Source organism: Coturnix japonica, chromosome 12 (genome assembly GCF_001577835.2).
Source record: "Coturnix japonica isolate 7356 chromosome 12, Coturnix japonica 2.1, whole genome shotgun sequence".
Classification (NCBI taxonomy): domain Eukaryota; kingdom Metazoa; phylum Chordata; class Aves; order Galliformes; family Phasianidae; genus Coturnix; species Coturnix japonica.
In genome coordinates, this window is record NC_029527.1 from 2,359,464 (window position 1) to 2,385,498 (window position 26,035).

The 26,035-nt window shown below is 37.3% G+C and overlaps 1 protein-coding gene across 5 annotated transcripts in view; it reads left to right on the top strand.

The window, feature by feature from the left end:
* Positions 1–26,035, top strand: part of ATP2B2 (ATPase plasma membrane Ca2+ transporting 2) — a 319,480-nt gene that overhangs the window by 49,828 nt on the left and 243,617 nt on the right. For all 5 annotated transcript variants that reach the window (XM_032447214.1, XM_032447210.1, XM_032447211.1 and 2 more), the window contains exon 2: positions 16,482–16,533. The gene's annotated coding sequence lies outside the window, so the exon portion shown is untranslated. The remainder of the gene's footprint in view (positions 1–16,481; positions 16,534–26,035) is intronic.

Sequence of the window (26,035 nt, forward strand, 5' to 3'; positions counted from 1 at the left end):
GTCTGTAATATTTTTTTTCCCTACCATACTTACAGAAATGACTGCTGAAAAATAGAGATCCTTTTTTTAGTAGGTCTTCTGAAGTTCTCAAACTTTAAATTACAAGCATTAGCTGAAATGCTTCCCAGTGCTTCTGCTTGGGAAACAACCACCAATTTTATATTTAAGTTAAATTGAGGCTTAAAGCTAAAGCAATGATGCGTAAACTTTGGTGAGCAGAATCCAGGAGTGCTGATTGCTCTCCTTTACTTTGACAACCGTCTGCTTTCATTTCCTGAATCCATAGTGTAGGATGTTTCTGACCTAGAAAACTGAGAAACTAAGGGTTTACAGAGGTCTAATTTAAATGCATGTTCTTAAACTAAATAAAGCATATATGAAATATTAGTTATGCAAAAAGAGAGGTCAGACCTACCCAGCAAGCTCTACTCAGGCACAGGGCTGGAAGTGGTTATAGAGATGAATGACACCAGCCCCCTTCTCCCCATTCCCAATTTAACCTGTGTTGAAATGATACTAAGACAACAATTTAAATGAAATTTGAATGTTTGTCTCTTAGGTACATGCTCTTGAGTACATTAAACTTATCAGTATTTATTATGGAAATTGAGTACTTGGATCTTCATTCCTTCTCAAGTTTGTTGAATGTTAATGAAGCTGTGTTTATGCCATGTTAAGTGAGAACTGAATGAGGTTTCGGCATGTTTGCTTTGCCATACTGGGGAACAAACCCTTGGACTTCCATCTATGTCATCATTGAAACCTTGCAGTAAAAATTATATAAACTACTGAAAGCTTTTTCTCTAGAGCCTATCCTGTTGGTACATTTGAGAGGTTGGAAAAATGGAGGTATGTGCTGCATGCCATTGAGCTTTCTGCTATTCAGAACTATGTTAGCTGCTAAAGCCCTTCACTGAAGCCCTGCATTAAATGACTCTTTCTGGTTTCAAGGGATTCTTGAGTTCTTCTCAAAGTTTTTAGATAACTTTCCTCTTAACTTGTGAGACCCATGGCAGGAAACTGGCTGGTTTAAGTAATCATTGGATGGTATAGTCCTAACTGGGCTGGAATCTGCTTTATATGTGTAAAACATGATGTTTGAAGAGCTGTTTATTTTATAAGTAAAACATAATTATACTTCCTATAAAATACAGGTACATTGGATTATGCACTCCATCTGATGGAGGCTGATGGTAAACATCATTGCAGCAGTTCTGTGATGTCTGTTATGTATTAGACTTACTTCAATAGGAAGATTTTTTTTTTCTCTCCTGTAGGTTTAGAGGCTTTATGGCTGGATTGATTAAGACTTCAGGGTTCAGAAGGATGAGGGTTAAATTTCTGGTAAAATATTATAGATGCCTGCCCTAATTGTAGGTGCTATTCTGAGGGTATGGATGATCTGTGATGGATTAGGTAATTCCCTCTCACACGTGAAGAGAAATGAATTCTTAATAGCTGAGAACTGGAAGGCAACCTTATTTAACAGGCAGAGCACTATGATAGTTTTCTGGCTTTTAAAACTGTTTTCTGGAGATGGGAAGTGAGTTTTAGAGTAATTGAGAAGTTTCCTATGGAAGGAAGTAAAAAGCTTTCAGAAGAAGATGGAAGATGTTGTGCTTATATTGGTGGAGGTGACGAGCAAGTTTTTTTCGTCATTGTCTTTAAGGGATAAATGATTCTTAAAAGAACAACTAGGGTCACAGTGAGGCAGAGTTCTTCCCTCTTTTGGTTTGTGTAATTCTTTTTTGCCTTATGACTTCTCAGATCTATCCCATCAGAAAATTGTGTTTATTTTTATCCCTAGTTGGGACTCCCATGCAAAGCTCTGCAAAGGTGAGCTGATGTCTTCTGCCTAATGGCAGAACTTACTCTTGTATTCCTTCCTTTGAAAACTCTATAGCCTTTGTAGGAAATGTGTATTTGTCTTCTGCATGGTTTGTACATTTTTAGGTGCTGACAGATTATAATTAAAAATGAAGAAAGAAGGGAAGGCATTTAGAAATAGTAATTACTGGTATGTCAGTTACAAAATTAGTGGGAAGCAATTATGAAAAGAGAAGTCATCGTTCTGTGAACAGCTTTAGTGCATTTGTCCCTGCCTATGGGCTTAAAATACTGTATTTGAGTTGCAGGATCACAAATGTACCTTTAACTGCCATTGATAATAAGCATTCTTTTAATCTCAGTGAGAGAATTAGCTGGCCTTGCTTTTTGAATATTAAATATTAATTAATTGATCACATTATAGGTTTGCTGGCAAGTATTGCAGGTTGGCTGTGTGTTTGTATCACAAGAGGTGGAGAACATGAAGGCACTTGTGGAAGATCTGCTTCTAGGCTAACAGGGAAATTCCTCTTTAGTGTGGCTGAGTATGTGTATGAGCTCCATGTGCTTTTTGGTCTGTAGTCTGCAGGGCTGTTTGAACTCCTTGGCTGAACCAGGATGAAAGGAACATGAGCCAAAACCAATCTCTACTATAGGTGCAGGTCCTGCTGGGTTACAGTGAAGACCAATAACGTACATTGTTTGCTTTCAGGCTCTATACATTTTTCTTGCTGATTTCAATAACTGTTTGTAATCAAGTAGTACAAGAGAATAAATGAAGAGTGTTTCTTTTAATGGAAGATATGTGCTGTCCACTGTTTTTCCTATCAATTTTTTATTTGTTGTGCTCTTTCCATCTCTGCCAAGAATGTTAAGATAAGCATCTGAAGGTACTTACTGTGCTAGTTTAGCAAAGCCAGTACTTATAAGTATCTTGAAACAAGTTTCTGCTTTTAACAAAGATGGCTGAGTTGCAGAAGGATCTCATAATGTAGACGGCTTATGGATCACTTCTTAAAATCTATCTCAAGGACTGCTGTCTAATGCAAAATGTGGGTCCTGATTCAGGCTTCGATCCTGTTCCAAATTAGAGAAATTTATATACTTCTCACTTGCCCTGATCACTTTGTTTTTAATGTGTTCCCTTTGGACAGTCAAGTCTGTGTAACTGAAATGAGATTTGAAAACATTTCAAGCTTATTATCGGGAGTTTCACATAACTGCAGTTTAGACTTAAGAGGTCTCGGTTATCAAGTCATCCACTGCAGCATGAAGATGTTGAGAAAGATACGGAATTGCTGCTTTAGAAGCTCCCATCACTACCTAAGATTTTGTTCTACTTTTCTGTGGTACAAGGCAATAACATACGGTCAACTTTGACAGTGACCTTGCATCTATCTTCTCGTCTATTTACATCTTTATTTCCTAGTCAGATTTTGTCTAAGAATGTGTATTTTTGTAAATAGTTTGACTATGGCAAACCTCAGCAGATAGTAGAAATGATCAACGATAATCAGAGCTGATCTGATGTGTGTTGGATGTTGGATTTTTGTTTGTTTTGTTTTTTGCTTTGCTCAAGTAAGCTTGATGTGTTTTGAAGTAGCCAAGCTTTCCAGATAGCATGAGGGGCTAATGTATAAATATATGGATTAGATATAAAAAAAAATAATACAGTAGCAGAAGATAAAATGCTCTTCATAAAGTTACGCTTGTAGTTTGAAATCTATACAGCATGTAACTGCCACAAATCTAGTACTGTAGAGGCTGAGTCAGAAGTCTTGGGAGTAGCTCAAGAAACAGATGAGCAGGTCTCTGAAAAACAAATGTCAGACTGTATAAGTAATTTCCAGTGCAAATTCTGATTGTGTGAAGTCAAAGTGAACATTAGAAGGTTTAAAAACTTGAGAATTATCTGATTTTGATAATGTAGTTCAGCATAATAAAGTATTGGAAGCTGTGGTTCATATTGCTTGTTTTTGCTGTTAGAATTTGAGCTAACATCAACTTCCTGCTTGTGCTGAATGACTCAAAAGGAGAATAATTGGGTTCTGACCCTGCAGTGAGTTTTGCATGGACTTATCACCACTTACACAGATGGGATGTATTAGACGTGCTATTTCTTCTCTCACTGTGGTAATAAGTGGCAGCTTTTTCAATAGTTTATGTTCTTGAAACACTATCATTTTTTATTAAGCTTCAGCAAGATTTGTAAGCTTCCATTGAAATGAGGAAGAACTTGCAAATGAGTGTGAGCTGAAAGAAGACTTTTCAATAATCTAAACCGAATATTGTTAACAGAGTTCATTTTTGCCATTTCCTTTTTACTGCTCCACTTATTTGCACGTTAACTTGCACTACTGCTTTTCCTTTCTGGTTTGTGCAAACAGTGTAGGCCTTGTGTTTGTTTCTTGGAGTGAGGTGTTGAGGAAGATGCTTCTTACAGATGAGATATGATTCAACTGAAACAGTCTCATGTTCTGTTCACCTATTGTCTAACATGTTAAGTTGGGGTGTGGGGGGAAGCCAATGAAACAGAAAGTGACTATGCTATCTTAAGGTTACATTCCTTTTAAAATGCAAAGCATAATGATGAAAGATGAAATGCACCTTCAGATACTACAGAGATGTCCCTGAAAAGGAGGCCCTTTTGTTGCACAAAATACAGGCACGTGCATGGAGAGTAATGGAACAATTTTACTTACGAATGATGACGTCACGTCTGTTTTACACAATATAATTATTGGATATTACAATAAAATATGTATTTCTCCAGTTGGTGTCATTGTGTGTAGGTCTTTCTGAAAATCCCTGAAAGCTTTTCTTAGTTGAAATCTAAGGGGAGTAAAGGCAAGTATATGAAAAGGTGAAGACCGAGAGCTACTGTAAAGCTGGTTACTGATTTTTAGATGGCCATTCTGAGAGAGCTGAGAATGGATGCACTTAAGAAAACAAAACAACCATCTTTTTTCCTTCTTCAAACATTGATCATTTTGAGCTGACTGAAACGAACAGCTGGAATCTACAGTGGTGTTTGGCCTTGAAGAAGGAAAAACATTGAAGCTACATTGTATGATGGGAAAATATGCACTATTTGGAATAAATATGTAAGTAAATTAAATGGGAGTAGAGAAAATTGTAAATATTCTAAGTTGAATGTATGATACAATGGAGACATAAAATGAGGGCTTTAAAACTTCAGGCATTTTGTTACATGTGTCCCTGGTGGTAAACTGGTGTTTTGGTAAGTAGAAGGGCTGAGGAAGTATGTCTTCATAGATCAGAAGAGATCAGAAGGCTGACCCCTTTTCTTTGTGAAATCTCACTGGGAGTTTTTCTGGATACCTGAGCTCAGTAGAAAAGCAATCCAACTCTCTTAAATTAATCTTTGTTCAACAAATACACTCCAGACTGTGATTGGTTTAGTTTGCTTTGGAAGAAAGGCTTCAGGGCTTATTTGTTGGAAATAAATCCAGTATTTTTCCATAATTATGTATATTGTGTGTTCCAATGGGAACAATGCATGTGGATCAAATGGTAAGTGTGATGTGCCAGGCACTGAAGGAATGATAGTGGGAATGTACTTCTGTGTTCTTGGCACTTGACAGAATGTAGGGTGATGGCTTGGAGGTGAGCTTGTATCATTGAGAGAAAACATAATTATAAAGTCTGCTAGGATTCAAACTGACATTTTTTATTCTTTTTGCTGTGACGATGTGTGTATGATCGTGTGTATGATTTTCTTTTAAGCAACTTGAGCAATTTTGTGCTTCTTATTTAAATGTATGTGCCTTAAAACCAAACAGATAAATCAGGCTGTTAAGTATTTTCATTTGGGAATGCTCTTTGTTCTGAAGATGCAAACTTGTGCCTTATAGCAAATGTTGAAGCTGAAGTCTTTTATGTTCTTAAGAAAAATGGACAATAACAGGAGAACTGTGAAAAAATAAAAAGCATAACAGGCAAAAGCTTTTTCTCCGGTGCAGACAGCTTGAAGGCTGCTTGAAGGGCTACAGGCAAAGCATGCAGCATGTGACATAACTGTTGAACCTTGATTTTTATTTATTTTTTAAGTTCTTTTCTGATGGTCGAGGGAGAATTGTGCTTGTCAATGTTGAAGTTTAGACTGCCTATGGAAATAAAGCTCACCACCAGCATGCTGTTCTTGGCCAGCTTTATCCTACAACACTATTTAATCTCAAGTATTATGAGTATAGGGGCTTCCCAGTTACCAGGAGTAAAGTAGAATGAATTTGCAATTAAGTAAAGGGAATGATACAAAGCAGAAGCTTTAGGAAGAAGAAAAAACAATGAGTTTAATCAAAGGAGTGTATTATGTAAAAGTGCATCTTGTTTGTTTCACAAAATATGAACTAATTATCTACATGTATGAGGTAAAAACCAGTGGATGCTGTGGCCTGCCCTTGTGATGCGGGCTATGTTAATCATACTGGCTTGGCTCACATGGGATAATTCAATTCCCTTTAGAATGTTTTGAACTGTACTCATCATTTGCAGATAGAAAAGGAATATGTTATCCCATGAAGAATGTGATAGTGCTTCTGGTTCTTTGATAGTCCAGGATGCATCATTTGTGAACCAAACATTTTTATTTGAAATAATTGCGAAGCAAGAGGTGTTGTCTTTTGTTGTAAGTAAAACAAGCTGCAGAAGTGGCTTTTGTGGTGCTGTTGTAGGTATGTGAATAACCTACTTTAGTTCAGTAAATAAAATTGGATTGAAAAACACATCACTTACATTGGGCTCTATATATACTAGGAGTACCCAGAAGAGAGGCAGAGAGAGCAGAGCTGCTTTCATGGTTCATTAACCAAACAAATGGTGACAGTGATGGGTGAAGGCTTTGAATAGTTTATCTAGTGGGATCCATATGGGGAAACTGGAAAAATAATTAAGCCAGTTCCTGTGAGTAATTGGTAATACCGGCCTCTGAGCAGTATTGATTGGTTTGTTCTGTTTGTGGACGGCTGCTGGTATTACTGTTTTTACTTGCTGAAAGCCTGTTGCATTTATACCTTTGCAAACATTAGGGAAAGTAACACCAGTGCTTTGCCAACTTGTATTTATTGGCTCACTTCTTGTTGAAGGGGATAGTGATCACGCCTTCCAGCTTCATTACTTCAGTGTGTGGGTGCTTGTGTGAAGTTAAATATTTGGTATCAATTGGAATTTGCATAATACAATGCATTTTCATGATAATTATAATTATTGATTGGGGGTACGCATTTGAGACTGTGCAGGACTTCTTGATCTCCAGTAAGGGTCAAAAATCTCACATCAATTTAGTTCATCACCTACAATAATTCTGTGAATTAACATTTTCTTTTTTTTTAAATGAGGCCTCCAAATCATGTTATAATTACTATTTTTGCATGTATTTTTATTGAATGTATCTAGGGTTTTGTACAACTGAAACCATGTTTTATTTCCTTCAGGTGATGGGAGTGCGTTTTCCTTTGGTCTCTCCTTTAGTTTTTCCCTTGTTGGAAGGCACAGTGTATCAGCAGAGGATGATAAATGTGACATGGTGTCATGACTTTAAAACAGTCTGATTTTATGTCTCTGTTCCCTCAAGTATTTTCTCACATACATGGAAATGATTTTGAGCAATCAACTTATTGTAACTGCATGCTCAAACTTGGTGTTGTTTCCCTGTACTGAAACGCAGTAAAAATGAAAATCTCCGATCCACAATGGAGGATTATTTCTAAACATGTGCAATACACAGATGTTAACTAAACCCTTTGGCACGGAAGACTGCAGCCAAAATGTATTCTAGCAGTTGTGGAAATACCAGTGATGAACAGGTACCTTCATGGAAGTAATTGTCAGGGCATTAACATATCATTCCTTATGCTACCTCTCTGGGGAATAAACTAGATTTTGCCTCTGTACTTCGCGGTACAGAGACTTGCAGCAGACTGTGCTTTCTGTTTGCGTGCACTCCCTCATCCTCGCTATTTGTTTCCCAGTGGCTGAGGGGGAGTAGCACATCAGCTTGGTTCTGGCACCTCAGAACACATGGAGAACACACGTGCTGAGACTATAGTGTGTTTTTAGGGCTGGGTAGGCAGGAGATGAAACAGGACTCTTTAGAAAAATCCTGCTCTGCTTCCCAATCCTATTGATACGTGGGCTGAGAGCAGTGCAGCGGGTTGCAAAGTGTTTTTCTACAGCAGTTGATGAATCCCCTTGAAAGGGCTGTAGGATGGGGGGCATCGTGTCCAGACCTGGACAGGGGAAGCCGCTTCAGCGAGGCACAGCTTCTGGGTTCTGTGTGTGGGTGGCTTCCTGCTGGAGCTGGGGAGCTGTCATTGCTGCCTCTGTGACAATAGCGTGGGGGAAAGCTTTGCGGCACAGATCTCAAGGAACTAAAAAGGGTTTTGAAATACTGCTTTTCTTTAATGCTTTACTGAAAGATTGCTGTTTTGCCTTTACTAGAAGACTGGTCATAATCACTTAGCTCTCAAAAAGAGTATTTGGTATTGCACTCCAGTTACTACTTCTATGAAGAATTTGGATGGAGTAGTCCTATAAATCATGAAATAAAGATAACAAAGCAGTGTTTCTCTAAACTTGTGGAAACCTTCTTTCAGAAGTTCTACAGCCTATAAAAGGAATAGTTAAGGAATCAAATGAAATAGCAGTTACAATAAAATCTCACTGCCGTTTCATTGTCATGTTTAAATTGATAAAATGGTCTGTTGTCTGCTTTGTCATTAAAAGGACTCAGCTTTCTATATGTGCCATGAAAGTAATTTCTGTATTTTAGTTAGAGCAAGTTTTATCTGATTGCTGTTGTTGAGTCATGGACATTAATACAGGCAGAGCATGTGTCATGAATTAAAAAGCATTGTCATTATGATCCCACCAATAATTAGCATACTCCTAAATGACCTTGCATAGTGTTCTTGTGAAAACTAGTGCTGTAAAGAGACTAAAAGTGGAGTGGGCAGAGGAGTAATCAGAAGTATCCAATGTGCAGTTTTTGGGTCATCTTGCATTAGGAAAGAATACCGTATCAGAATTACTTTAAACTTGACCAGAATTAACTTGAGAATAATCCTCCTGGTGCTACTTTGGACCTCCAGTAGGCACCTTTTGGTCTGCCCTGACCAGAATTTTTGTTTTTGCTGACATCAAAACAAGAAAAAGAAGGGAAGGAAAAGATTGTAACATCTCAGTACTCTGCTTCTGTTTGAGGACAGAGATGATTCATCAGGCTCATTTCCTTTCATCTACTTTGTTTTTCTGTTCTGTATCAAGAAAACTCTGAAGCTCTTTAAAAATAGAGAAAGAACAATAAACATCAAATCTTAGGGAAGGTGGTTAAACTGAAATACCTCCAGGGATGCTGTGGTTGAGGCTGCTGTTAAAGACAGCTCAATGGCTCTTTTCCTCTTACTTTTTCCGTAATGTTTGCTTGCCTTCTTGATAAAGAAGGCTTGGTAATATGCCTGAGCTCAGCATTTAAGCACTCGCTGAGCTGCTGTGTTAAACTTATTGCAGTCCTTTATATAACAGAAAGCTTCCTTTCTATATGTATGGCAGACTGACAGCGTTTATCTTTGCAATATCATAAATGTGTTTACAATATATGTAGTTAATGTGGTGTGACGTATTGCTAAGCAAGGCTGTGAAGCTCTTGAAGGAATGTGCTTTGATCAGCATCATTTGAGAACGGTAGCCCTTACACCCCCAGCATTAATCCTGTCTCTTAAGTGTGAGTTTTGGGCACAGTTTTAATGAAAAACCTTGAAAAATGCTTTTTGAGTAGATGACTGAAAATACTTTGTAATTCTCATCTTCATTTCTTTTTCAGTTGGCCATTTTTATTCTGCAAGACTAGAATAGCACTATGGGGGGAGCACTTAAATAGGGAGGAAATTCGTCATCTGTCACACTCTGAAATTAAACTTTTGATATCGAGCCTTAGAAATAACTTGAAAAAATTTACATGTTGAGAAAAGTATGTGGTGGGGGAAGCTGTTGAACTAGTTATGCAATAACAATGTTAAAACCTGAGCAGGATCCTTAAAAATGTTTCTTTGTGAATAAATTAAAAAAAGAAATCCATACAATAGAAATTTCAGTGGCTCTCAAGCCAGTATTGTATTTTATTTCTTCCTTTTAACGAAATTGCAGAGAAGATGAGGCTCCCAGAGCTGCTGTGGTGATTTCTATAGGAGAGAATGGTATCAAGCTTTGTGTAGAAGTTCTTGTACGTTTGCATCTGTTATGGAAGTAGAAAGGAAAGAGAGGAGCGATGCCTAAGGAGAGCAGTTCATCGTGCAGTCAGGACATTGAAACTCAGAAGTAATGATGGCAAGCTGTATAAAAAGTAAATCTGGAGGAATAAGTACTGTTTAATAATGGCACAGTTGAAAGTCAGTTTGGACTTCAGGATGATAGTTCTGCTTTGTAGAAAGAGGTTTAAAAATATAAATAGATGAAACAAAAGAGAGGCTTATCTGTAGGGTCAGGGATATTAGAACAGTTCATAGCTGGTGAATGTAGGACTGGTCAGGGAGAGAGACAGACTTTCCCACATTGAGTTTTCTGTTTCAAAATCCGTGCTAAAGGAAAATATCTGTGAGAGTGTGCTCATTAAAGCTGTCATTTGTTGATATAAGTGAACAACTCATATTTGTGCTAAATCAGGTTGCTTGCTTTGTTTCTGCTTATCCCCTGGTGACAGCTTCTGCTGTCACGCAGACGGCTCAGAGCCATTGCTCTTATGTAACAGCACACAGCAAGCGTATATTCTGGTACCTTGCATGGATTTCTTTTGTCTGCTGCATACACATCTGTTTTATTCCTATCTCTGCGTGCTTATGGCCAGGTCATTTATTCCTCTGAAATGTTTACAATTTTTGTTCTCCCTCCCCTGCTTTTGGCGCATAGCCGCTAGCAGGGCTGATGTAGCACGAAGAGCCATGTGGTGCGGCTGTGCCCATGCTGTCACGGTAAGGCTAGATGGCACTAGCAAGCAACATGCAGCTCTCCATCTGATTCCCTTTTCATGTGCAGTTAGCCGTGTGGAAGCTGGCTACTGTGCTGTTTGCGGGCTGAACGCCAGCTCAACACACGGCATTGCCAAGAAACCTTACATGCCTGAGAAATGTGTGATTTCTCGCTGGGAATGCCTGAAAACCTGCGTTTTTGTTAGGTCTTCAATAGCATTTTAAGAAAAAAAATATTTTTTCAACTTATTTCTGAAAATATAAAATCCAAATGGTGGTTTTTGAGACTTCATTAGAAATCTCATTTGTTGAATTTTTAGGGTCTCAGTGTCTAGAGATGTTTCATTGGATCTCTGAACTGATCTGGGAAAGCAATGTGCTGTTAAATTCACATATAGAATTGTCATTGTATGGAATATTTGCATATGTAACTTGTGGGCTGAGGTCTGTATGTTTCTTAGCTGTTGAAAGTTTTTTTTTCTTTTTCTTTTTTCTTTTTTTTTTTTTTTAAAAAAAGAAATCATTCAGACACCTTTAAAATATTGGTGATATAAATAAATGAAAAAACATCACCCAATTCCTTCTTTCCTGAGTAAAGTTTCCATTGAGAAAGCAGCCCTAGGATACTCAGTTTTACTATTATGAGGTCTTAAGCCACTTCTGTATTAGTCACAGCATGGCCAATTCTAGTTGTGGTTTGGACATAACAAAGTAACATCAGATGTATGCAGGACAGCTCTTCTGTCTTTTAATTTCAAACAGTTTAGGCCACTAATGATATTAAAGCAACTGTGAAGACACTGATTATCTCAGATCTGCAGATAAAATGAATGGTGTTATTTTAAGTAATACATCTGTAATTTTTGCACCCAGTGGAAAATCATTGTTATCAGTTTGGTGTGTACAACCCTCTTCTAGCTTTGAGAATGACTCAGAGTGCCTAAAATTTCACCTTGATATTTATGTCAGTTACCTCCCTAATAGAAAACTCCAGGTTTGTATGTTTGGAAGTACTTGAGTGCTTTGGGGCAATGTTTCAATCTCATACTTCTAGCTCAGTCCTGTTGGAGACAAGAACAACCTCTTTAGAATAGCAGCCTTGGTTCGTTGGAATGAGGAAACACAGCACTTGCTGATTTTTCAGTTCTTCACCTGATGAGAGATGACAGTAGATGCACCACAGCTACTGAGAGGCCTTACTGCCTGTCTTTTTGACATATTGAGCTAACACACAGGCTGTCAGCTTTATTTTGTAGTGCTGTAATTACTTGTATCTTATCTTTCTCCAGGAATTGAGTGTATTTCACATTGTAAGCTAAACTTGGGATAATAACATATTTATGGAAGATGGAAAAAATTGAAGGTGTAGTAGAGGTCTGTACCATTGGGTGGAAGGGGCAGAATTTGCCTGATAATAACTATTTTGTTAAAAAACAAAACAAAGAAACCAAAACCAGTGTATCTTTCTCCTATGATAATCTGTTCCCTTGATATCAGTGTAGCTTGTCTTTCCTGTTGTCTTTCCTGGCCTCCAGATGTGATTTCAGTACCAGCTTCAATTGCTCATGCAGTGTTTTGGAATTCTTGCTCATGCATTACGCTGGTACTTCATATAGTACTGCTTACAGCATCTACTGCAGGAAAATGGGACTTTTTAACTTATTTTTATTTTTACCATTCACCTTGTTTAGTGTGCTATTCATTCAATATTTAAGCGTCAGTAATAGCTGCCCTAGGAGACAAGGGCCAAATGGAGTGTGTGTTTTGGGGTCTGTTCTACCATGTGGGATGAAAGCAGGAGTTGTCAGGAAATCTCTCCTCCTGGGGATATTGCTCATATAGGTGACTGTTTTATTTATCTCTTCTTTCTTTTATATTAATAAAAGCATTAATCTTGATTCCAAGTCTTCATTCATGATTACTTCAACAAATTCAACTTATTTTCTTGCTCTTAAGAGATGTTATTGTTTGCTGTACAGCAGTGTTGTTCTAAGCAACTCAGAGACTGAGTGGAAAGAAATTCAGTGATACTGCAGCGAATGTAATTTACTGGAACTTGTTGTAAATTGGAAAATACAAGGCAGCTCTGACCCAAGCTACTGCATCAATTTTGGCTGTGTACAGTATTATGCAAAATACTGATGTCATCTATTGAACTTAAAGCTTCTGTCTCTACCAGCATACTTTCTCTTATTTAGTAATGCATAATATATATATTTCTAGGCTGATCTTCATGGATTTGTGCATCAAAATAATAATTTTTCATTACAGCCTTTGTAATTAGCATTTAAGCTATGCCATATGAACAATGTGTGCATTTCTGTCCATTGCCTGCAAAGGAGTCAATCAAATCAAGGACATAATGGAAAATCTTAACTATCAGATGGCAGGGGTACACATATTGAGTAGTGGAAAATCCTGCAAGTGGAAAGAGCTCTTTTTAGGTGTTGGAATAATTGTATGTTGCTTGAAGCACACGATGAGAATAGTTTAAACAGTTATTAAAGAATATTGCCAGATCTTATCACTGCAGTCATGCATACAGATCAGCGATCCCCGTGCAGCACTACAAAATGTGTGAATGAGGTGCACTTACTAAAAATAAACCTATTGAGTGCTGTTCAGAAATTGCCACAGAATGCTAAATGCATACAGACTTAGCAATACAAAAGCATCTCCAAGACTGAGTTCAAGAATGTGTGTAACTGCAACGTTACAAGTGAGCTTAAGAGACCAGAAATACTTGCAGATGATCTGTTTGCCTGAACCTTCATCGTTGTTTAAAAAGCAAACAAAAAAAAAACCACCTTGAACTTGCATGCAGTTGAAAATGGATGAAAATGGTGTTGAGATGAAGTTAGTGCTGGGTGTGGTACAGTGGATGAACAAGCATAGCAGATGCGTTGAGCCTCATAAAAAGGCAGCATGCAGTATTTTACAGGTTTTACTTGGCATAAGGAATCTGCAACTGTTATGAGTCCCACAGCCAGTCTCATAACATCCTCAGCTTACTTCATTAAAATTGGAGCCTTGGTGGCTCTTCTCTTGTATCGTGTGTAAGCAACAGTATTGGGTCAGTGTACAAGTAAGGTTCCTGGGTCAGTAAGGTTTTTGGGATTGCCTTAGCTGGAATAGGTTATAACAGCTGTATCTTAATCTGTAAAGATGCTTAAGCAGTCCAAAATATAGAGAAGTGACTGTAAAAAGAAATAAAAATTTATGTCTCTTCAAGACATCTGGCAATAAGTGAACATCTGAGAGCAAACTGAAATGAGGAGAAAGTCTTTTTCCCTTCTCTCCTATAAGAAACTGTTCTTTTGAAGTCTACCTTTGTCACCTCAGCTCTGTTTTGTTGGATTTGCAGATCTTTAGGATCTTGACTAAATTGGAAGTTGCATCACTTTCTTAATAGATAAACCTTCAGTTAGACCTAGAAAGATAAAACCCTTCCCTCATCAGAATGTTCTTAAAACCAATATACATTTTTCTACATCAAATTATTTGAATACCAGTTTCTATATGGTTATTCATTTCTTCAGCTAAGTGTTGAAAAATGCATGATTGCTAGCATTCTCTATTTCTGCTCCAGTAGGGGCTTGAGCTGTTGGGGGAAAAATATGAAGCACAAAGGGCTTTGTTTAACAACAAACTTCCTATGAAACTAACTTTTCTCATGAGTGACTTGCTTTCTAAGAGTGAACATAGGGAGTTAAGAGCACTCTGCATGACCTTTAGCAGCTATGGGTTTCCAAAACTCTAGAAATGCCAGATAAAAGTGTAAAGAAATATTGATCCAATGGAGCCTTACATAATCCCTGATGAAAGTAAGAATGCATTTTAAAACTTGCATCGATTACTCAGGGATTTATAGCATGAGCCACGATTTGTTATCTTTCCCATGCTGAGAACGCTGTGTGGACGAAGCCAAAGAAATGACACTGAAAACTCTGTTGAGGCATTTATTTGAATTTATCCCCCAGTATCTGAGCATTTATTGTCTTTGGAATTTATACTCAAAGCCACATAAATGAAAGTACTTTACCAGTGAGCTAAATAGGAAGCAGGAGGATTAATGGCTCAGCTGTACCATAGGCAGAAAGATACTTTTGCAGCCTAGGCCTCAAACTACGAGCACTGAAGCGTGCTGTAGGCAAAACAGAGCTGAGAGTTTCTGTTGCTACGATGACTGCATCTGTGCTGCTTTGAGTCCTGAGCTGGGATTCTTCTCCTTTATTGGTCACTCAGTTTACTTTGCATCATCATCTCTGCTAAAATTGTTTAGGCTTGCAATGCTTTCAAGTTACTGCATTGAGGTATTTTCCCTAATACATCTGCATTTTTGATTCATGCTTGATTTGTGGAGTTATCTTTTAACTGAGGGAGCTGCTCTGTTTTTGTTTAGCTTCAGTAATCTGTAAACAATTGGAAAACTATGAGGCTTTAAATTTTCAGCCGTTTTCTTGTATTTCCCTAATGGAAAACTTTGTAATAAATGCAAAAGTGCTGTTAATGGCCTAGGTGGTTGAATAAGATTCTTGACTTGGAGCTACTGCAAGTACTTCCTTTTGTATGGGATGCAACAAAGATATCTTGACAACTTGTAATTAGATTCTGTAGCTGCTGTGCCAGGTGTGTCAGCCTTTTTGTTGGCCAGATTTCAATTTCATTAATGATGAAACCTACTGCCCCAGCTGAGCCTTGACTCTCTCTCATAAGTTCCGTCATCCTTTCAGTTTCCAACTTCCAGCATGAACTTGAGTGGTGTTCAGTGGTACTTGTGGAACTGAGTACTTGCATCCTGGCTGTGAATGGCATATTTAGTTTGTGTATCATTTTCTATTGTTCCAATGGTGCTTTAAAAAAAGCTGTAAAAGGAAACTGGTACTGAATGTTTTGGTTTTTTTTGTGAAACTGTTCCAAGGCTGTCATCATGTGTAACTCTGTGTAAGCCTCATGGCTCAGTGAAATAATTATCTGATTAGTGAGAAGATGGTCTGTTTAAGAAGACTGTGTGCTTATCAAAGGATGTCTTAATGCAAATATAATACGCGTGTACTGTTGAGTCTGTGTTTACTTAAAATCATCTCTGGTTGCTTTTAAATAGCCTCTTTCTTGAAAACACTCTCATCCTGTAGTGAAGTTTGTAAACCAGAGATATCTAAATGTTTGTTGTGATGTAATTCTTGGAATAAACATCTGCTTTCATATCCTATAAAAATAATTGAGTTAAACTTTGTTGTATTTTGATTCACTCTCATATTTCTTTACTGGATCTTTATCCCTTCAAAATAATTAATTCTTAAGGATAAACCTAGGTTATCTACTCTGTTTAAGACTTAGAAAAACCCAGTGCTGCTGCAGGATAAATTATAAAAGGCAACAAATGTAGTGGCTGTTACTCATGTCTCTTAAGCATTTGGTTATGTTTTCTTTAGGTAGACAAATGAACTCTTCAGTTATATTGGATTTCTTTAAACTCACTTTCTAGCCAGTGCGCTGGAGAAATAATATAAAAGGTTAATTTTATTGCTTATTTAATAAAACTATTTGGATTTAAATTAAATCAGGTGGCTTTAAATGTTTGGACTGTATTATCTGGGTTCTGTGTTCACTGTATCCAAACATAATTTACATTTCCAAAAACTGAATCTATTTATTCTTTGTTTTTATTAGGGCCTGCATGCTGTGACACAAAAACTGCATCAAGCTGTGCACTATGTTCATGGTAAGCCTTATTTCATCTTGTAGTTACACACAGTGTAATTCCAGGGGTTTTGATGTTATTTGTCATTCTGTCATTTGAAATTATCATAAGCACACTCATGCTGCTGTAGTCTTTATTCATTTTACAAAGTGGGTGTCAAATTTCCTGTTTCAAACTACATTCAGTGCAAAATTAGTTTTTAAAACCTATACAGAATTTGATAATGGTCTCAAATTTGCAATGTAAAATAAGTAAAATAATACTTGACAACGCACATGGCACAGGACAAGAAAGTACTGCAGTGCTGCCCTTATTTATGACTGGCCCCTAAATGACAAGAAGAGGTAAAAAGTAACCGAAGACCCAAGCTGACATGCAGCAATTCCTGTTTTGTCCAGGCTTTGTGTCTTTATCTATGCTAAGTAATTCTCCATGGCTGCCAATTGCTCAGCACGTCTTAAATTAACTCAGTTAAAAATATTTCATAAACTCATTTTATATAGGCAAAATAAGCCTCTTTGCTCCTCCAAAGCATCATACATTTTCTTCTGTTATATTTCTCCTCTAGATATTAGCAAATTACCACTTTTATTATGAATGTAACTTGAAAATAAACCATCTTCTGAAATTAAGTTTGACGTTTATCGAATGGTTTCCAAATAAGTCCAGTTCTTTTATGAGCTGCTATCTAGAAAATACCTTATGTATTTCTGCTTTCACTAGCGCATATTTTTTAATTCATGATTTTTCTTCTTTTTATTGGAACAAGAATGAATGTTCATGTGGTCCCCATCCCCTCTCTTGCAATATGCTCTTTTACCTGCTGAGGGATGACTGTGCTAATCAGTGACCTCTAAATCTGGAACCAGTAGTTAGTAAATGGCTTTCCCTAGTGGATGCGATTAGAGATACAAGAGGAGTGTCCAAAGCCTTAAGGGATGTCTTCTTTTAATCTTCTTCCATAGTTCACTTATTTTTAGTCAGTAAATTAAAAATATTTATATACCTCATTAAACTGCCAAGGTAACCAATAGACATGTTAAGTTTTCTCTTGGTATTTCAGAGTTGCATTTATAGATGTACCACTTCTTCCTGCACTAAAACATGTGATCCTAGCATATTCAGTGGCTTCATAATAAGCATGCTTACCTGTGGGAATAGTTTGTGTTGCAGGGCCTTGAGTAGGCAGCAGGTCTACGTGCATATTTGCAGACCATGACCAACAACAAGCCCTCTCTTGATTAGGTGTTACATTTAACTGCTCACTGCTCTTGAAGGAGAATTAATGCAAGAACAAAAGCTCAATGTTTGCCTAGTGCCAGAATGCCAGACTTTGTGTTGTACACTTCTCCCTCATTCCAGAAACGGAGTCTTTTCCATGTAATATGTTCATTCCTTTTGATTTTCTGTACAAAACAGTGATTTTTAGAGCACTTCTACTGTTCTGTTGGTGCTTGCTGGAGGTTTGGAAAGTGTGTGTTGATCTTAGCACCGACTCTGTAAATTTAATTAATCTGGGAGCCCCAGAAAGATGGTTAATGACTCTATTAATAAACTTCATGTATATTCTCTGTTTTAAAATAGCAGTGATATGTGCACTAAGGTATAATAAAAGTGTCTTACTCTAGAGACCATCTAGCAAGTAATCAGTCAAGCACTGTAGATGTTCTCTGAAGTATGAGATTTGTGATTTTTCTTTACTCAGTGACTGAATAAGGCTCTGAGCCTGTCAGTGCTTAGCTAAGGTATTTTTACAACAAAGTAAACGAAATCATTGTCATCTCAAATATCTAGTGGTTCAATTTCACTAACTTAAATTGTTTTTACGAGTTATGCAAATCTGAGAGTATTATTCTCAGATTAATTTTTATAAAAACATACCAAGGCTAGCATAAAAACCAAGATAAACAAAGCTATAACTTCTCTAGTTTTGATGGCAAAACTCATTTAATGCTGTCCAATCTTTTTGTAATGGCTTAGAGAGGGAGAAAATGATGATTAAAAACAACTATTGAAATATTCTGCACATAAAATGCTTTTCAGTGGAAAGGAATTGCAAATCTACTGACAAAACTACTTAGTCAGAACTGTTTGAAGCTTATTTCTGATTTCTATTCCCAATAAAGAATTAAGATGAAATAACAAACGTAGAGATCAATTAGTGCTGTACTAGCTTTAAAAAGGAAAATCCATTTCTTGTTCTTGCTTTCAAAAGTACTGCAGGACAACTCTGTAGTCCGTACTGTAATTTCAAAAAATATTTCTCTTGTAATTAGAACCTGTGCAAATTAAGTGCTTACCTTTTCTGAATCGGAGATAAATGATATACCTGGGCACTTATTCTTTATATTATCTAAAACATGTCCAAAGGGGCTCTGCTGAACTTTTTATAAGTAGTTTATTTATTTTATGTAAATAGGAGTCTTAAGTGCTGCAGTGATGGGGACTTTGCACTGCTGTTGATCATAATTGAATTACTCTACTGACTTGTAGATCAAGCCAGTGAAAGATGCACAGAAGGCTGACTTAGCTTATGAAATCAGCTAGGTAGAGCAATTAATAAGAGACCTTAACTTGAGTGGTGTGTGATTTTCTTCAGTTTTCTTTTTGCTTGAAGATATTTCATGTGAAGCAGCATTCAGTGGGGCAGTCTCCTTGTTGTCTCCTTGTCATCTGTGTGTCTTGGTCTTGGAGAGTGTCAGCAATGGTTCTGAGCTTCACCAAGAATGTCATACACCTTCCAGAGATCTGCTGACCTTCACAATGTACAGAGTGGTGTCCTGCTGTTCTGTGACCTATAACTTTGGCTTTTAGAAACCAAACTAACAAGACCCCAAAACAGTATGGGGAAAATAGGAGATCTTCCCTGAAAATCTTTCTCCAGATAGTGCAATAGGAGCTGTCAAGGTGTCTTTAGAACAGTGCTGTTAACAAGTTCATTTTATTTTTAAGTAAGTTTATTTGCCTGGTGCTGTTAATAGCAGTCCTTAATTGAGCAGTTAGCCATAGTACCTTGAAGTAAGAACAAACCATTAGTAACAACTGATTATTAACTGGCAGTAGTTTATTAGCCTATAAAAATGTAGTCAATTATTGTGCTTGTTAAACTACGTTCTGGGTTGTAGAATTGAATGAATGAAATGAAACCTGTATGAACAAAATACTACTTCGGTATTGAGGAGATGCTTCTAGTTTTACTCACCTGCTAATCTGTATTTAATCTGTACTTAGCCACACGTTACTGGAGGCAAGTGAAAGTGTTAAATGTGCCTAACTTGCAAAACTGGTATTTCTTTCTTAATTAATTAGCACAAATCAATTACTTTCTATCTTTAGATGTAATTTTCCTGTCTCTCACTGAAGGAAAAAATTGTGCAAAGTGTACTTTTTTTTTTCCTGTGCCGTTTTGCTTTAAACATCACTGGTATTTGTCAAGTTTGTTGCTGCCAAATTGGACCAAGGCCCTGTAGCATTGCCACTGAATGTGGCCAAGTGATTTGTCTCCTAACATGACCTTTGCAATCACCCTTTCCTTCTCTTCTATTGGCCAAATCAATTCTTTTTTCACACTTGCAATGAATCCTAAAACACATCTGAAAAAGAGAGTTGAATTATGACTCCATATTCCCAAACTGCAAATAAAACCCCAACACCTTGCTATCCAGATTTGGCAATGTGTGTTTTGTGCTTTCAGAGCTTAGACAATTGCTATGATATGTTGATCTTGAAAGTGATTTTTGATGTTCTTTCTGCTGCGTAGCAGTCTTATTCTTACAAGATAAAACCTGTTTACAGCACTTTTGTAGTATGAATCTCTGCCCTCATGTTCTCACCCAGCTCCACGCATTGAAATGCTCTGCAGTAGTCTGCAGTGTGCACCACTCATTGCAGTGCCAGTGCCCAGAACATAAGGATAGACAGATTAATGCAGAAGTAGGAGTGAAGGATTCATATGTGCAAGAGAGAATTATGAGTGCTTCCTTCAGCATCAGCACAGCTGAGAGTGAGACCTTTCTTAGGATTTTATCCCATGTATCTGAATACTGAAATACCATCTCATGAGGAACATAAATGTAGATGTTTTATGTAAGTTTTGAAATGGAAATCATTGTTTGTTCCATCAACTCAACTCTGTATTATAGTTAACTTGCATGTTGTGGAATTTCCTTAAAAAAACCAAAAACAACATATAATACAATATACAACACAATAACTAGTCAAGGTTCTTGTAGGTTGATACTGGTGTTTGCCTTCAGAAGAGAAAGAACAGCTCTAAAAGTTGATGCCTGATGTGTGCAAGCTGAATTTTCTTCTGTATTTATATCAAGCTGGTCTCTCATGTATCTAACAAATTTCAGTCACTTGACATGCTTTTTTGACTTGCTGAAAATGGGAAACCTTCAGTTCTAACTCATATAGGAAAACCTGCTAAAAGGAGACTGTAAGTAGCAGTATTAATTTTCCCCAGCAGTGTTTCTTATGAAATTGTGTTGGTGAAAGCGCTGTGATCATATTTTAGATATCAATGTGATTTCATGGTGTTTGGATATGATCAGATATTAGACTGCTTCTTTTCCTTGATCCCTTTCCTTGTTGGAGGGATTTAGTAAACGTGACCAAAGTTATTTTTGTAGTAAAATGAATGTAGAATCTTTTTGAGTCTTTGCTTGGTCTCTTGGAACCAACTCTTAAGATGCCCCAGTGCAAGGGGAAGGATGACTTGTAAAGCTGCATGCTGCAACTCAGTAATCTGTGCCTTGTAAAAACCTGCAGTACAGAACTTATGGGGGCAGTTTTTGCTTTGTGTAGGTTTGAATTAGTTGATTCTTTGTCACTCTGCCAAACATAACCGGAATGAGTACACTGTAGTGTATTTCACTGTTAGAATATTGTAGCTAATCCTGTATTTCTTGTGGCGGTGCAGGGTCTGAAACCACCAGCAGGACACAACCTCAGCTCATAAATGACAAATATTAGTGCTCGTTACTGGCTTGGTGCAGCAGCAGTGACACAATGATACTGTGGGCTGCCTGAGCCCTGCTTGGGGACCTCTGTGTGCAGATTGGTGTGGAGAATGGGCAGTTCTTCTGGTTACAGGCTCAGAAACGTATCAGGTATCCCAGTCTTTCCCTATGGATATGGAAATCCACTCACTGAGTGCTGAGGGCCATAGGAGTAGAGAGGAAAATTGTCTCACTCTATAATCGTGTTTGTCATTCTTTTTGTTAGCTTTCTATCAATATTCTGCTGTGGCTTCTTTTTTTTTTCTTTTTTTGTTTTATTTTTAAACCAACCATCAATCTATGTGATAACAGGGAAAGGGGCTTAGTCAGTAATAGTAGTCAGGAGCTATAAGCTGGCTCACGTTCAGTTCCTGCAGGACATGTGCCATTATTTGGGACTTCATGGAATAGTTATGCCAAATTTCATATTGAAAGTATTAGTTAAGTATTCATAAACTCACTTTTACAACAGCTGATACCACAGCTGTGTGTGTCACATAACTGCACCTTTTGTCCTAGACTCTTCCTTGCTGTTTAGGGGTTGGGTAGCTGGATGGTTTTTTCCCCTCTATGATGTGCATTATTTTTCTTTACGAACTTTGTTGTCGTGGATGAAAAGCTGTGCTCAGTAAAAAGAAAGCAGAATGAAATCCTTTTTTTTTTCTAGTGGTCTGGGCTTTATGACCTGAATACCTCTATTTTTTTTATTTTTTTTTTTAAACTTACTGTTTTCTATCAAGTAAGAATATTTTTACATTTGCTTAAACACTACATCAATATTTCCAGCAAAATAGTTCTTTTCCTCAAATTTCCTTTTTAATAAAATACAGCCTCTTTGAACTTCACAGACCTCACCATCTGTTACTCAATTTTCACTCCATAAAATTTTGCTGACATCTGTTTTAATAAAAAATATTTTTATAGTCATGGAGAAATTTAGTTCAAACTCAATATTATACTACTCTTATATGCCAAACAGAAAATATGAAAATAATGAAGAGGAACACATGGGAGAAGAACGCATCAAACTGCAGCTTTGCTGCCTGGGGCATGCGGTGACTCTGGCCGTGATGTCCTGTTGTGCAGCACGTGGTGCTCTGCAGCCATTGCTGGGCTTGGCTTGGAAAAGCCAGAGCAGACTTAGTCAGGTTTAGAGGGCTGATCCTTACTCTTCATGCTGCAGACCCAGTCACACTTTCTGCCTTGGCCCCTTTACCTGGGTGAGGCTCCTGGCACATGGGAGCAGCTGTGTGCTATGGAGATTTCCCCCTCTTGCACATGGGGACACCAGCAATGCCATGTGGGAGGCAGCTGCCCCTTCCCATGCATCTGCCTTTCTGTCTCTCTTGTCCACTGGGGTGACACATCCTCTGGTTTCTTTTTTGTTTTTTTCTTGTCAAGCACACATAATGCTGAAGTTTCTGAGTGCTGTAACGGGCACTACAATAGATGTAGAGTTAATTACTACCAAGGTCTTATTTTTAATCTTTTTTTTTTTTTTTTCTTTTCTTTTTTTTTTTCCCTATAGGAAATGAGGCATATGCAGTTTTTGTCTGACAGTCTGTTTGTTTGGCTGTCTTTCAATCTGCATTAGGAGATTTGACTGGCATCGTGGTCAGACAGACCCTCCCCATCCCTCACATGACATTAGAAATAAACAGAATTTACAAACAATATTTTACAGTATTTAATAGTATGTTGCTTTTATCATGCGTCTTGTTTACCTTCATCTTGTATCAGTTAAATTGACCCACTCTGTGCTTGCCAGGGCCTGCTATACTGCATAGTGTTGATTTTGAAGAAGTTTCAAAGAGTTGGGGCTTTGTTATTACTTTCTCTGTTGCTGCTGGGCTCTCGTATACACACGCTTACAGGATGATGTTTCTGTCTGCAGATCTGCATTGCTTTGCTTACAGTCTGAATTGATGCTTACAATTGAGCAATACATTTAGAAAATTGTTTTTAAGTTGATTATTCAGCAGAATAGGCTGATTATCTTGAACTGACTTACAGGGCTGTGCTTCTTATAATTTTCAGACCAAGTCCCTCTTCCTCATGTTCATAAATTATGTAGCTATTATTCAACTGAAATGGCTGCATCACATTTTAAAACAGTATTTTTCCTCTTCCTTGAAACAATGAAGTTAAGCTTTTTCTTTTTTTTTAAAGGTTAGGTAGAAAACAATTGAATTGAAATAAGAGTACAGTTTTGTGTATCTCAGAGCCCTTCCCTAATTCTTCAGCCTTGAAGATGCTATCTATCTGCCTTGAAGTTTTCTTTGTTCAGAAGGGTTTTCTAAGGTGTACTTCAAAGAAGAATGTCTGGAAGCCTTTTTAGTTTGTGTGAAGTCTTCAGTTTATTTGGAAGGAATTCCTTTCAGCATTTCTCTTCAGAAAACAAAGGCCAGAACCTTTCAGAATCCTTAAAAAGAGATTTAAAGGAGAGCTGAAACAACTGCATTTCTTTAGGATTTTGTAGTAGTAGATTAAAAGGGAAAGGCTTTCTTTTTTGTTTGTATTTTCTATTCTTTTATTTACTGAATGTGTGGATTTTCTATGCTGATGAACATGCCATGCAAATTTAACCTTTGAAATTTTTTTTTTGCTAGATGTTGAATATGCTGTTTGTTTTGTGGCCAACGGAATTAGATTTCCATCACTTTTGCTTATGATATCAGTAAAGTAAAGAAGAACAGAGTGTTTGTTGCAGACATGAATGATGCATGTTGCTCTCCCAAAGATCTGAGCTAAAATAACAGCAATGGATTGTTTCCTTGCATTGATGTGAATGTTTGGTGCAAGTGAAAATGATAACGCTGCAGTGAAGCAATGCTTTTTAATCTCCATGGCTCAGGATGAATATTAGAGTGTTATATCACTTGTCAATCCCATCTAAGCAGTGCTGTATGTCACAGAGGAAAAAAAAAAAAACCCTTGTAATTCTTACTTGACTAGTTGTGTCTTTTGCTGACATCTTGAGCAAAGCAACTTGAGCTGAAACATGACAGGAAAATGTACTGAGCATGATTATAAGCTTGATTTTCATTGGATGAAGAACCAAAAGAATAACCTTTACCAACGACTCTGTTCTCTGTCCAGTTATAAGATCATTGCTATGGATAGTCTTCTGATGCAGCCTGAGATAGTAAGTCATGGAACATGACTGATTCTTGTCTTAGGTAGGAAATGCTTCCAAAATTGTTCGTTGCCAGCTGGGAAGAGTAAGCAGATATGGGCAACTCAGAATGTTTCAATCATAATAATTAAAATTGATTTATTTTAGAATGGTTGGAGGAAGATAGTGAGCAGAAGGAAGAATGTAAGTCAGCGATCTTGACTGTAAAAGCATTTAACTGAGGAAGATAAGTCCCATTTCCTTAGTATATGGTCTGTCAGAATGGAAAGTTACGTTATGAATTAGAGCCTAATTAGAAGTTAGAAATTAACTGGGGGAATAAAATGGCCTATTATTAATGTTGAAAATGTGCTACTGAGGTGCCCTGGGAAATCAAAACTTCATTGTTGATTTGCTAGTGAATTGCTGCAGTTAGGAAAGTCTTTTTCATTGGGAGTATCCTCCTGGCACAGCAGAGTTTTCCATGTAACAGTACATTTTCAAAGTTCTAATTTTCAGATATTCAAAACAGACACTTTAGCAATTGTTTCCCTAATTTAACTCGTTATTCCTGCTTTCAGTCTTGGTCTCTTTATAATTTTCTCCTCTGCGTTTTGTTTTTCTTCAGTCCTTTTCCTTACTACACTGTATTTTCCTTTCCCTTTTTTTAATTGCTGTTTTTAACCTCAGTGAGTACTTAATTTAAAACAAAAAGTGTAACAGTCTGCTTTATATTGATGTGTTCAGTGAAGAAGTCCATTCAGTGTGCTATATTGATGCAGGGAGGTATGGTGTGGGAAAAGTAGTGTACTTTGTGCTAGTGCTGTGAATGCTCTTATTGCCCAGTGCCCCTTATGGCCAGGCCATAAATTCTGGTCTTTCGATAGTAATTTGGTTTGAGTTTCATTAACCAAAAGTAACTGCTGTTTCACTGATAGAGAGTTCGTCTTGATAAAATGGTGCAGGTTTTGATGTTGCACTGCCCACATGTTTCTTTTGTATGCCTATACCCAAATGTGGTACATCAGGGCCTTGTTCAGCAGCAGTCTTAGAACTGATTTCTTTGAAGATTCCTCCTCGTTGGAAAAAGAGCTGCTTGTTGCAGGAGCAGGAGTTATTTCATAGTCTGTCCCATCATTTCAAGAAGAAGTCCTTTTAAGTTCATTTTCCAAAAGCTGCCAAGCCTTTAGTTTGTAGCCCTGTCACTTTCTGTGCGTTGTTTAAGGTTATTTTTCAAATCTAAGTTCATCTTTGCAACCCAATTCTTTATATTACAATTGTTTTCCCAATTTCCATCGCTCTTCCAGGTCAGCGCTGTATCCTCTCTTCTGTATATCTTGTGACTGTTCTACATGCTTCAGCTGTGAGCAGTGATGCTTGATAGATTCACACTTAAGTTTAGAAC